The following is a 14213-nucleotide window of genomic DNA, read 5'->3' as shown; positions in this document are numbered from 1 at the left end:
GTCTACTCACACTACAGGGGGAAGTGTGCATTGATTAACTCAGTACATGCAGTTTTACACCTGTAGTTTCTCCACTAATAACATGAGCATATAACCTTCTTATTCAATATTTTCCAAATCCGTGTGCTTTTGTTTTATTTGATTTTTGGTTTTGGGTCTAATGCACTGTATTTCATTGAATAATTAGGTCATGATATTTAACCAAACCCCTAAAGGGACATGTTTGGTTTATTTTTCAGTATTTGTTATTATAAATCACAGTATAATTAGCATTTCCTTTTTTATTTAAATTTTTTTCTTATTTTTATAGACAGAGGATCTCACTATGTTGTCCAGGCTGGTTTTGAATTCCTGGGCTCAAGCGATCTTCCTGCCTCAGCCTCTCAAAGTGTGGGGATTACAGGTGCATGCCACTGCACCTAGCCAACATTTTATATACATGTATATATCTATGTCTTATTATACCTTTAAGGATGAATTCCTAGAAGTGGAAATACTGAGTCTTTCATACACATTGCCAATTTGGTTCTTCCAGTAAGGTTCTGCCAATTTACATTTCTTTAAGGGTGCATTGGAATATTACTTCAATCTTGCCAATACTGTGGCATTGCTATTTTTTAAAACTTTATGAAAGTGTCAGCTACTCAAGATAATAATTATAGTTAACACACATAGAGTGCTCACTATGTGCCAAACACTGCCCTAGCACTTCATATATGTACTAGGTAGGATTCTAAAGTGGCCCTTAAGATTCCCTACCATGTAATATATACACCCTGTGCCCGTATAACCCTAGACATGTGAATACTGTGAGATACCACTCCTGCGATTGTGTTATGTTTATGTTGCTATGTTTATGTTACATAGCAAAAAGGATTTTGCATATGGATTAAAGACCCAAACCAGATAGAGAGATGATGCAAGTGGGCTTGACTTAATCACATGAGCCCTTGGAATCAAGGTCTAGAGGTCAGATACTATGGATGAGAGGGATTCAGTGAGAGAGAGATTCTCTGTGGCTGACATGAAATAGGAAAGAGTCACATGACAGCACATGTGTGCAGCTTCCAGGAGCTGAGAGCAGCCTTCAGCCAGCTGACAGCAAGCAGGAAAGAGAAACCTCATTTCTATCAGCCCAAGGAGCAGAATTCTGCCAAAAACCAGAATAAGCTTGGAAGTAGATTTCCCCCAGAGTAACCAGATAAGAGTTCAGCCAAGTGACACCTTTATTGTAGCCTTGTGAGGCCCTGAACAAATACCCTACCCATATCGTGCAGGACTCTTTTCTTTTCTGAGACCGGTCTCACTCTCTCACCCAGGCTGGAGTGCAGTGGCAGTGGCACGACCATGACTCAGTGCAGCTTTAACCTCATGGGTTCAAGCAGTGATCCTCCTGCCTCAGCCTCCAAGTAGCTAGGCCTACAGGTATGTACCACCACGCCTCACTAATTGTTTTGATTTTTAGTAGAGATGGGGTCTCACTATGTTGCCCAGGCTCATCTTGAACTCCTGAGCTCAAGCAAACCTCCCACCTTGGCCTCCCAAAGTGCCTGTGCAGGACTTCTAACCTACAGTAATATAAGCTGATAAATGGTTTTAAGTTGTTAAGTTTGTGGGAATTTATTACATGTTAATAGAAAATTAGTATAATGTATATCAACTCATTTAATCTTCATAGCCATATAAGATAGGCATTATTATTAATAATACCATTTAGAGATTAAAAACTGAAGGATACAGGGGTTAGGTGATGAGGCCAAGGTCACACAGGTAGTTTTAGAGCCAGAGTTCAAATCCAGGCATTTGGGGACTTGAAATCATAATTTTATCATCACAGACTTTCACAACTTTCTATATCTCACTGCTTGATATTGTTTTGTTTTGTTTTTGAATACTTAGAATTACATTTTTTCTACCACATACTTTCTTTTTATTCTTAATGTGTTTCTGTGTGTGTATGTGTGTGCCTACGTTACTTAATTTTCCTTTTCCTGGCAAAATATACATAAATATTGTTTATAAACATTCATAATAGCTATAAAAAACACATACTTCGTTTGTGATTTTTGGTATTTTTCAATTGTCTTTGCAGAAAAAGTAGGTTATGAACACTCTTTATAGCTAGGTGCCTTCAGAGGGTTTAATGAGAATTCTTTGGGATATTTTTCATATTGTCCATAATGTTCTATTTATTTTTAGTTAATAAATAGCTTCACTTTTGGATAAACAGATGATAATAATGTTCCTGCGTTTTTACTTGGTGCTAGAAACTAAATTCTGTGAACATGTTATCTTGTTTGCCCTTACAATGATTCTGAATTAAGCACTATGCTTCCCTTTTTATCATGAAGCAACATGAAGCTTAGGATAGAAGTAACTTACGTACATTGACAAAGGCAATTAAGTAACTGAGCTGGAATTAAAACTTACCTTGCCACAGTCCATAGACTGTGCTCTTTATAGTCATGCTACACCCCTTCTATATAAAACTTGGCATAGGTTTCCCACTAAATTTCTTAATAAATTTCTTGTGAGAAACTGAAGAATGGGATCTTATTTAAAGATTCAAGAAATGTTCAATAAATAGCCACGTACTTTTGAAGAAGAAAAGTAAGGTAAATAGAAGACAAGACATGAAAGAAAAGGAGTAGTTTCCAGATTTTCCTTGTAGAGAAGAAGTTTAAACAAAATGGAATCACGCTTTTGGAAGTAAAACTTCTTTGGACAGCAAATATTTTGAAACATATGTACACGTGCTGCTTTTTTGAAGTTTAAGAGCACAACATGGGGGAGAGAAAAAAAGCAAAAATTAAAAAAAAAAATTACTCCTATAAAGAATGAACACATATGCAATTGAATAATTTTGGAAGTGTTTTTGTATTAGGAACATCAGAGCTATGTTTATAGTTTGGAAGTTATAAAATGTAGACCACGTTTCAGCCTTTGAGTTAGAGGCTCTTTAATAACGCAGTAGATACACATCTGTCTTAAAAATGCTTAGTGAAGCAAGCATATACAAAATAAAATCTGCAAGACTTTAGTAGGAGACTTTTGTGTTGGGAAGGGGTCTATGATGAAGTAGGTCTAACAGTGTCCTTTTTTTAAAAAAAAAACTTTTCTTTCTTTCCTCATTTTTCTTTTTCTTTCTTTTCTTTCTTTCTTTCTTTTTTTTTTTTTTTTTTACAGGATCTCACTCTGTCACCCAGGCTGGAGTGCCAAGAGGTGACCTAGGCTCACTGCAACCTCCACCTCGCAAGTTCAAGCAATTCTCCTGCCTTGGCCTCCCAGGTTGCTGGGACTAAAGGCACTCACCACCACGCCTGACTAAATTTTGTATCTTTTGCAGCCACCGGGTTTCACCACATTGGCCAGGCTGGTGTCAAATTCTTGGCCTCAGTGATCCACCTGCCTTTGCCTCCCAAAGTGCTGAGATTACAGGTGTGAGCCACCATGCTTGGCCTACAGGTCTAATTTTTCTTTTTTTTTTTTTTTTTAGACGAAGTCTGGCTCTGTTGCCCAGGCTGGAGTACAGTGGCATGATCTTGGCCGATTGTAACCTCCGCCTCCCGGGTTCAAGCAATTCTCCTTTCTCAGCCTCCTGAGTAACTGGGATTACAGGTGCCTGCCACCACACCTGGCTAATGTATATAAATATTTGTATTTTTAGTAGAGACAAGATTTCACCATGTTGGTCAGGCTGGTCTCGAACTTCTGACCCTCATGTGATCTGCCTGCCTTGGCCTCCCAAAGTGCTGGGATTACAGTCGTGAACCACTGCACCTGGTCTACAAGTTCTTAATATTACATACCCTTCATTAAAAGTCTTAGTGTGTGTTAGCATAGAAAAGACTTAACAGGAACGGATATTATTTAAATATCATCCAGATTTCCCTAAATTTATTTAACCATAGAACATTTTTATGAAATCTTCAATTACATTTCTAAGAACTATGCCCCAATCTTGAAAATGCTTGATATTAATATTTTGAAGGTCCTACCTTTGCTCTTCTTTAATAAGTCTAGGATTTGTTTTCACAATTACACTTTCTCATACAATACTAACTTTACCAGTTGATGCCCAGCAATTTAATTGTAGTTAATATGGAAAAAATAGAAAATCTAGCCAATCAAGAGAGATTTTTTTTCACCCACTAGCAAGCAATAATACTTAGGAAGGCATTACAAATACTAAGGATAATTTTGCTCCTTCCATTCTTGACTTATAAACAGAAAAGCATGACTAGCAACAACAACTAAAGATTGCACACAATGGCTTACTATACTACAAATTCTGCACTGAAAAGTCCTCTATGTACACCTGCCAATCTTCACAATACTACACAGGTAGATAACCAAATTTTACAGGTAAGAAAACTAAGGCTCAGGTAGTTTAAGTAACTGGTCCAAATTTACACAGGCAATAAGAGGGTATGTCTGTTTGATTATAAAATCAATCAATTAGGAAGCCCATCAATGATTATTCTGCACTACCTAAAGAACCAGAGAGATAAGCCAAAGTCACAGTACCCCACTAGCTCAAAGGATGCATTTCTAGAAATAGGCATGCTGCCTGCATGGCTGAATCACACATTTAAGGGTTATATGTACACCACGGTATAGCTCCATGTAAATGAACACATTTATGGTACATTGGTAAGTATTCCTTTTCCTTCAGATTAAATTCATCAGGATATTTCATTCGTTATTCTTTTGGTCATTTTTACCTAGTTGTGGTGATATTTATATCAAAGGACTTCTACCAGTCCCATATTATCTGCTTACCTTTACCTTCAGGCATAGTAAACCCCAGTGACACACAGCATGCAAGCATGCACACTTGTTTTCTTTGTAGTTTATTCAGCATTGTCACTTATCAGGCATTATGGCTTAGAATTGTTCACCAGTACAGAACACAAATGGCAGAAACTGAACCCAGAGCAGCATAAAAATATTGCTGAACAATTTTAACTTTAATCAAATGTTGTTGAACAAATTTAACTCAAGAGAATGGGGATTCATTGACTAACAGTGGATGTATGAGAGCACTCAGAGATTGGTTAAATATATACTACTATATTTTCTTACACAAACATTAACACTTGTATTATATATTAATATAACAATTACAGTTAATTACATTAATTTACAATTAACCCATTGATTTAGTATATGGTAATCTGTGTGTGTGTATCAGAAACCGAGCAGTATTATAATGAAACAGAGCAGGGAAGCATGAAATGGGAACTACATGCAGATAAAATCCCCTGTTAATGTAGGAGAGCACAGATAGTGTTTGGACAATAAAAAGTCTGCAAGACAAAACCTTGCATGGCTTAATGACATTTAGGTGACATGGACATTGTCACACTGAATAACGTTAACGGAGAAGAACATGGAAGGAAGAGACTATCTTAGAATGTAAGGAGTGTCTGCCATTGAGAGGATGTAAGAGGAGGCTAGATGACTATCTGAGAAGACAATTTGCTTAACTATTCAGTCGGCAAAACAATTTGGGGGCACATACTGTGTATCAGGCATTGTATTAGGCATTGATGCAGAGATGAAGGAAACTCCTTGCCATCAATAACTATAATTTAGATAGTGAGTAAAAGGGTACTGAGAGATCACAAAGTGGCTGTAATGACCACACACCAAGAAGCTCTGGCAGGGAGCACAGGACGGCTTCTCTCCTTGGCCCTACCTGTATGTTGAGGGAAGATCTCTGAAAATAGAAGATTGTAATGGCATCCCCAAGCTCAGTTTTCCATTTAACACTCAGCTCTAGGTAACTTTAGCGGGCAGCATGAGAGCAGCCCCTTGGGGCCCTTATTGAGTTGGATGTACAGGGGGTAAACCATTTACAATTTTAAGTATGAGTTTCATGAGCAAGGAGAAGGGAATTTTGATTAGACAGAACAAAGATGTCTTTTTAAAATCACTTTTGAAACCTTTTCCAGAATCTTTCTGCTTTAAAATGCTGACACCATCACAACCAGTATTACCTGGGTAATGATTGATGACAAATATTGATTTTTTATGGCTAGCCTAACCTGAGGAGAGAAAAGCAAATGAAAATCTTTGTAAATACATTCAGGGCTCCTGATTAGGAAACTATTTGTTTCATTATTAAATATATTGTGATACATCCACAACATGACAGCAACTAACTGTATCCACACTTGCTAGAAAACAAAGCTGAAATGAATTTTGACCATGACAGCAAACTAAAAAAGTCAAGGAGACTGTGATAGTAGGTCAAAGCCATTAGGCTCACTGGATACCAGGGACAGGTCTGAAGTGGAGAATTCTGTGCAACTCTAAAATCCTTGTGTTGTTATGCGTCAGAATCCATCTGACCACACCATGCTTTTTCACCTCCATGCAAAGCCCTTCTAAGCTCTGCTTTTCTTTCAATACAGTGTTTAATGCACTACATCCAATATTTAATACAAACACATAGTGCCTGACTGTTGTAATTTTGCATAAGCAAATGCTCAGTTTCTCACTGAAAATGATCATTGTCCTCTCTGTGCCTTAATTTTGTCATAGGTAAAATGAAGAATCCAAGAAGTTCTCTCTACATGGCAATCCCATGTTTCTAGGGCAATGGAAGACTAACCTATGAAAAGGTAATACATGAATTAAATGAGTATTCACCAAGGGATTTATAGTAAATATTGTTTAAAGACATAAACATTTGCATAAAAATTATTTTTGCCAGGCACAGTGGCATAAGCCTGCAATCCCCCAGCCACTTGTGAGGCTGCAGCAGAATAATCATTGGAGCCCAGGAGTTTGAGGCTGCAGTACACTATAATCTTGCCTGTGAATAGCCTGCTGCACTCAAGCCTGGCAACATAGCAAAGCTGCATCTCTAAAATATAAAAGAAAAGAAAACAAAATGAAATAAAGTAAAATAATATCTACACATATAAAAATTTGAAAACTACATTTGATGGTGTTGGCGATTTTTGTTTAAAATAATGTCATTTTTATGAATATGCACAAGTCAGGAGATATGGAGAAATGTGTTGTGTGCACCATCCTTTGTGGTACTGGAAAATAATATATTAAGCTCTTGATCTAAGTAAAGTATAAGAGCTTATTGGAAATAAGTCACATGCATGCTTATCTACTTTTTAGGCCATGACATGAGATCACGAAGTTGATCATGAAGTTGATCTCATATCAAAGTGATTTCCTTGCTATATGTGATTCTTAGAAATAGCACTGATATTTATCTAGATCGTCATAATCTTGAATTAAATACCTTAAAAGTTATACTGAGTGTTATCTCAGAGCATGCACATTCAACAGTTTTCAGCTCAAACAATTTAGACCATTATAATAACTGAAATCTAAGCCATTGACAGAGAAATCAAATGATCTGTCCAACGGATTCATTGAGATATGTGAAATATCCAAATGTGACAATTAGCTTGATAAATCCATTCCTTGCTTCTTCATACAAAATCGTAATTAAAAAGCAATAATGCTGTTTTGAACCAACCCCCTTTTAGTATCTATATAAGTCCTGTATTAAACTATCGAGCATTAAATATATTAGTCAAAAATAACATTTGATTAATAATACCTTTACGTTGCGATGTAGTACAGTACAAATGTTAATGTAATTTTTTAATTTGACTGGATTACCTTATGTATATAGCACAATTTGAACATTATGAAATCTGACCCAAGCTTTCTTACTGTCATGTTAGTTCCATTTCTTGTAAATCCCACCCCTCCATTTCCAGCAATAAGAGGTTATTTGCCAAACTAGCATATTTCCATTGCAGATGTAAAGTTGTCTACTTATATTATCGGGGAAGTAATTAAGCATTTTGTTTTCTTTAGTATATTTTGTGAGACTTTAAGAGGCCATGAAAACCCACCCACAATTCTGGCAAGCTACTTTTAGCAAAGAAAGAAGTATGAAGCATTAAGTAGAAATGACTAACAAGCTGTATTTTTAAATTATCTGTAGCTGAGAGTAAGCCTACGAAATGCATTCTCTTCAGGATCTTGACATGCATTGATAATTTTGGTTGTGCCTTAAATAGGGGTTATCTGCACAGGTCACATAATCCATTTACTAGTCTATCTGATTTGTTGTTAGCGTGCTCTTTAATGTCATCAGTGTTTATGCTGAAAGTGCTGTCACTGAAGTGCTTTGTTCATGTTAATTGGTAAAAACGAAATACTTCCCACCATCCTATCTTTTTTTGAAAAACAACATACTGACATGACAAATTAATTTAACTTTAAATAATATGTTGGCTATATATTAAATATTTTAAGACATAGTTTAAGCTTGTGGTGCTTTATTTGCTACACTGCTAACACGAAATCTAATATGGGACTAAGGTGAATATTATGAAAATAAAGTATGATATGCCACAAATATTTAAATGAGTTGTAAAGAGAAAATAGGGTTAGGAATCTCATCTGAATTACAATAAAAACAATAGGAAAGCTGTAACAGTTTTATGATGATTTTTCCTCTTAACAAATAGCTAAGAGATTTGAAAAAATGGTGTATGGGATGACAGCACTGCCTTTGAAGCACGTAATTTTATAATAAAAATGTCTTAAATTAAGGAATTTCCTAGGATAGAATATGATAATTGTGATTTTTTTATAGAGAAAAACTACATAAAAGTAATGTTTATTTTCAAAGGAAGCAAAAATGTTTCAAATAAAGCAAAAAGGATATATGTGCATTTACAGTAATTTATATTAAATTTTAAATTAATTACCTTAACATTAACACAAATAGCTTTTAGATTGTTGGAATGTGTAATTTTTATATATATATTAAATAGATTACAAAGGTAAGGAAATAACTGCATTAAAAAAACATGGTTTGGGCATTAAGTTTAAAAAATTCTTATTCTAATGTCAAAATGTGTATCAAAAGCTCCTCACTATCCACAGCCCGGACATATATCAAGCTTTTCTTTTTATGATTAAAGTGATTAATACATTAAAAAATACTTCTTTTTTATTGTATTATTCAGTATATTGCAAACCACTGCAAACATAAAGAGAAAAGGGAAAGAGTGTTGTGAAAAGGACAGAAGGTTATATATAGTGAGCTCCATTAAAAACCTACATTTAAATCTTAAAAATGTTTGTACCAAAGGAAAAAAAATGGTGATGCCTTCCCATTTCTCACTGAAAGCCTTACATGGTTTTCATTTGCCTTGTTTCATCCTTCACTTGGACAGTAACCTCTTAACTGTTTTCTTTCATGCTTTTTTTTTTCTCTCTTGTCTCCACTCCAGCACACATTCTCTCTCTTTCTCTCTCTCTCTATCTCTTCCTGTGGATTCTGCAGTAAAAGCTACCCCAGTTGTCTCATTTTTCTAAGACTTGCAGACGTCTGCCAGTGGCTGATAGGAAATGCTGATTGAGAAAGGGTTTATCTACTTTTCATCCAAAATATGTGAACCATTAAGGAAATTATAAAAAGCAGCAACAATATACTCTAGTTTTATTCAGTCCTCTCCCTTAGTGATTATTAAAAGGGTGATATTTTTAGCCAAAGAAAGCAAAATGCATCTGCAGCAGCTGGTTTCCAAGGAAACAGAATAATTTAAAACCATGTGGAACTCTGCTCTCTAATTTTCATCAATTCCCCTTCATTCCTGGAGGTAGCTTTACTCAGAATTCATAATTTCTAAAAAATATAGCTGCATTGATTTATTTCCTCTAAAACATTTTAGGAGATGAATATCTGGTTTTATATATCACCTTGCATTTCAATCTTGGGGTGAGGGGTGGGTTAATTTCAACCATTGTTTTGCTTAAAAAAATCAGAAAGATCCATCAATAATTAGAAACATGCCAAAATTTCAGTATTATGTAATAATTTTTGAAATCCAGAAAGAGTTCAAAATAAACCATACCAGAATACTTAACTTGGTTCATTATGACACTTACCCATATAAGCATGTTATTAACTATATTTAGTACATTTAGGAAATTTAAGGTAATTTTCCACTCATTTAGATAATTCATACCTAATATTCAGCAATTTTCTCACTCTTATTCTAATTTTACAAGAACTATTATATTTGTGTCTGTTTATTCAAAGACAAAATCTGTCTCAAACAAAAAAAGTGCAATAAATAAAAAAATCTGAAAAACAATAAACAAGAAAAACAATAGTAAAAAATACTTAGAAATTATATAGTCATTCCTATTAGTTTTGAGTCATTCAAAAAGGTATTAAAATATGTATGAACAAATTATTTACCTTATTGAAAGACTTTTATTTTATTATTATAATCAACAGGTATTAATTGATTGCCAGTGTACTCAAGTCAGTAATAATTTTTGAAAGCTCAATTTTAATGAGATTCTACCACAGTTAAATGACCTATATTTATGAATTAAAGTAACTATAGAATTAAGTGACTGGGAGTTCAATTTTTTTGTATGTTTTTACTACAAGTATGTTATTTATTCTACATACTTAGAACTTGTCCCTATTTTCCCTAAGGGAATGTAAAGGACCATGTTAGGAGATATAAGCAACTAGTAAAGTTGTTAAAAAAATATTGCCTAGAGATATTATCAACAATATAAATGCTCTGATGGAATTCTTATCTAGTTGTGTTTGATTGATAAATTAAACTACCGATGAAACATGCCCATTAAGATGCTATTTTTTACAGCAATGTTTAATCCTTCAAAATTAGGTTTCTGTGCTTTAAAATAAAAATGGCTCCATGTAAGTTAACAAAGAGACAAATCATTGTTTAATTATCACGTAAGCTTAAAGTTTACCGAATAAAATAATGCAACTATTGAACAACATGAGATTTATCAAGAGGAGTAAGTTAAATAAAAGGGCTTAAATGCACACAAATCATTCATTCTAAATTAGTGCTAAAAGAGTCTATAACCTGCAAAAATAGTTTTCCTAAGCCTTTTACTGTATTGTCAATATTAAAAGTCACCACATGAAATTTTATATTGTATATTCACAGAAGGCTCCATTTTCTCAGGACCTGTGGAATTTACCGAGGTTTTCTCATCCTTCCTGCGATTCCTAGTAACATAAGCTTGAATTAAACATTTTTAAAGAGACACATGATGATTCATTTTATCTATTAATTTTGCTTCAATGACACTTGCATAGAAAGTTATTTAGGATAAGACATGCCTCTGGTGATTGTTTTGTTTTGTTTTTAATCAGCTAAGGGTTTTGCAGAGAGAAAGAACAGCAAGCTCATTGCAAAGCTTCCTCAAGTAATAAAAGGGCACACTTTCGGAAAATGTCCTCAGAATAATTTTCCTATTATAAAATTGTTTCAGCAAAAATTGAGAAGCATTCTCTTTTAAAGAAGAAAAGAATTTTCTTTTCTTTTTTTTTTTTTATTTTTTGCTCTTACCTGTAAATATGGTTTCTGTACTTCGGCTCCGTCAGAACACACTGAAGAGAGTACACTCCTCCCTCGTCTATCCATCAGGCGGCAGCCAACCAATAACAAAAGCCAGATCCTGGCATTCTCTAGCTCATGCTCCCTGCTTTGCTTCCATTCCTTGTTCCCTCCCACCTCCACTCTTTTAGAGGACGAATCCCTGCAGCTGGGAGAGAGGAAGGGAGTGGAGAAAAGAAATATGGAGAGAAAAGCAGAGATGCAAGATGTTTCAAAAAATAGCTCCTAACTATGGAAAATGTCTGCAGATGACCTCAGCTGAAGTAAAAAGTCTTGCTTTGGATTTAGAAAAATAGCGTTAATCAATGCCTCACCTACCTGAAATCAAAGCAAAATGCTCATGATAAAACCTAGGTAAATTGCCTGTTTTTCAGTTCCCACTGATTTTTCTCAGTGAAAAAAATGTACCTCCTCATTATACATTTTGATATGCAGATAAAGGAGGGAGACTGGACATCAAGATGACATTATGCATATTCAGTTTGCAAAGAGATAAAATTAAAATGAATCAACACCCTTTACTTTTATGTTTTGTATTATTTCCACTACGACCTCTGTTTGACAATGTTTTCTTTCAAACCCAGTTTCGAGGCCTATTCAGTATGAAAAATATTTCATTCTGAGCATTAGAATATTTAAATATTTCAAAGTTATGTGGTTTGTATTACTTCAGATTCTTTAAATGCCATCAATTTGTGAATAATAGAACTCGTTAAAGATTAAAAAGAGACCAGTCACTTACTTGCCGTGCCTCAAAGTGACCAGTTGAACTCCAATTTTATTCTAATAAGCTTGAACAAAAATAATTTCACTTCTGAACCTAGAGGCATAGCATGCATTAAAGGACAATTGAAGAAAACACCAAATTAGGATTTTTTAAAGGAATAAAGCAAATTCATCTGCAGTTTCAAACAGGTTAATTTTTAAAATACTGCAATACAAGCCAGGGATCTTTATGATAAAAATTATCTCAACTGAGCTTCCTCTAGTGGAGGTGGTCTGAAAAATTTCCTTAGGAAGACATAAACAGTAGATATCACCACTATAGAGGTAATGTACTGTCTGCCTGAGATATTTATAAGCCTTGCTCTTCAATTTCTTAAATCAGTAATGTGTCCTCATGGGAATAAGGCCAACGGGAATAAAATAAGAGGGGAGGGCAAGCAAGTATTCTTTAAGAGTTACTGGCATGATGGCAAATCATTAGTCCAGGAATAACTGTACAGGAAGGGCTTAAGGGTGTCAACATTGTTAGGAGGGGAATGCTGGTGACTTAACCTGACACTAACTTTAGATAGAAATGCACTGATTTTACTTAGTTTGCACTGTTATTTGGAGTAGATTTGGGAGGCTCTGCTAAAGATTATGCGGAAGATTAAACTATCTCTTATTCCGACCCCCAAGTCCTCTATTGCGAAAAATGCTTTCAAAGCCTTTGTGTTCCTATTGCTAGGAATAACTGGAGGAATCCCTAGGACAGGCAGCATTTTTAGAAGTGGTTGTTCGGGGCCTTCTTCATCAGAATCACTGGGGGAAGACTTATAAAAAATGCAGGTTCACGGGCCTCCTCCAGATTTGATGAATAAGCATTTGAGGAGTTTCTGACTCAGCATTTTTAGCAAGCTCTCCCAGGTGATTTCTATGTCAAATATGATTGTAGACAGAGACTTGTAGGCAAGTGTTTACTGGGCACAAATTCTAACCAGAATTCTTCTGTTTAGATCATGGTGCTATTATCTCAGATAGCAAAAAAAAAAAGAGAGAGAGAGAGAGAGAGAGATTTGGGAGCAAAATAACAAAATTAGTTTGGACATTTTGAACTTTTTGGATATCCAGATTAAAATATTAAATAGTCCAGGTAAACTCATAAATAAGGCTGGGGTGCAGGTTCAGTTTGGAACCCCCAGCATCTAGAGTTTGGTTAAAGTAATGAAAATAAATGAGCCCCCTAAGGGTTTAATATAAAAATTTTATAAAGAACTTACACAATTTAACAGTGGAAAAATAAACCCAATACAAAATGAACAAAAGGCCAGAATAGACATTTCTCCAAAGAAGATGTAAAAATGGACAACAGGTTTATGAAAATGTGCTCAGCATCACCAATCCTCAGGGCAATGTAAATCAAAATTACTAAGAAATACCACCTCATATTTTTTAGGATGGCTGTTATCAAAATGTCTGCAGATAAATGTTGGAGAGAGTGTAGAGAAAAGAGTACTCTTGTACACTGTTGGTGGGAATGTCAACTGCTACAGCATTATGAAAAACAGTATGGATGATTGTAAAAAAATTAAAAATAGAACTACCATATGATCTAGCAATCTCTCTTCTGGGCATATACTCAGAAGGAAGTGGAATCACAACTTTGTAAAGATGTCTGTATTACCGTGTTCATTGCAGCATCATTCACAATAGCCAACATATCGAAACAACTTAAGCATTCATTGATGGACAATGGGATAAAAATGTGGTATAAATATACAATGGAATATTATTCAGTCCTAAAAAATAGATCTTGCTTTTTGCCACTATGTGGATAAGCCTGGAGGACATTATGCTATGCAATATAATCCAGACACAAAAATATTGCCTGGTCTCACTTATATGCAGAATCCTTATTTTAAAAAAATCAAATATATAGAGATAGAGAACAAAACAGTCATTACCAGAGGCAGGGACTGGGGGTATGGGGAGATGTGGGTCAGGGGATACAAAGAAGCATATATACACACACACACACACACACACACACACACACAC

General features: G+C 34.9%; 1 protein-coding gene across 1 annotated transcript in view; it reads right to left on the bottom strand.

The window, feature by feature from the left end:
* The window catches only part of CSRNP3 (cysteine-serine-rich nuclear protein 3), a 214296-nt gene extending 202800 nt beyond the window's left edge, over window positions 1-11496 (bottom strand). The window contains exon 1 of the mRNA XM_011958025.1: window positions 11403-11496. The gene's annotated coding sequence lies outside the window, so the exon portion shown is untranslated. The remainder of the gene's footprint in view (window positions 1-11402) is intronic.
* Between the last annotated feature and the right edge of the window lie 2717 nt (window positions 11497-14213).

Source organism: Colobus angolensis, unplaced genomic scaffold (assembly GCF_000951035.1).
Source record: "Colobus angolensis palliatus isolate OR3802 unplaced genomic scaffold, Cang.pa_1.0 Scaffold456, whole genome shotgun sequence".
NCBI classification, from domain to species: domain Eukaryota; kingdom Metazoa; phylum Chordata; class Mammalia; order Primates; family Cercopithecidae; genus Colobus; species Colobus angolensis.
The sequence above is the reverse complement of the archived record's forward strand: the minus strand, read 5'-3'. Positions and strand labels throughout refer to the sequence as shown.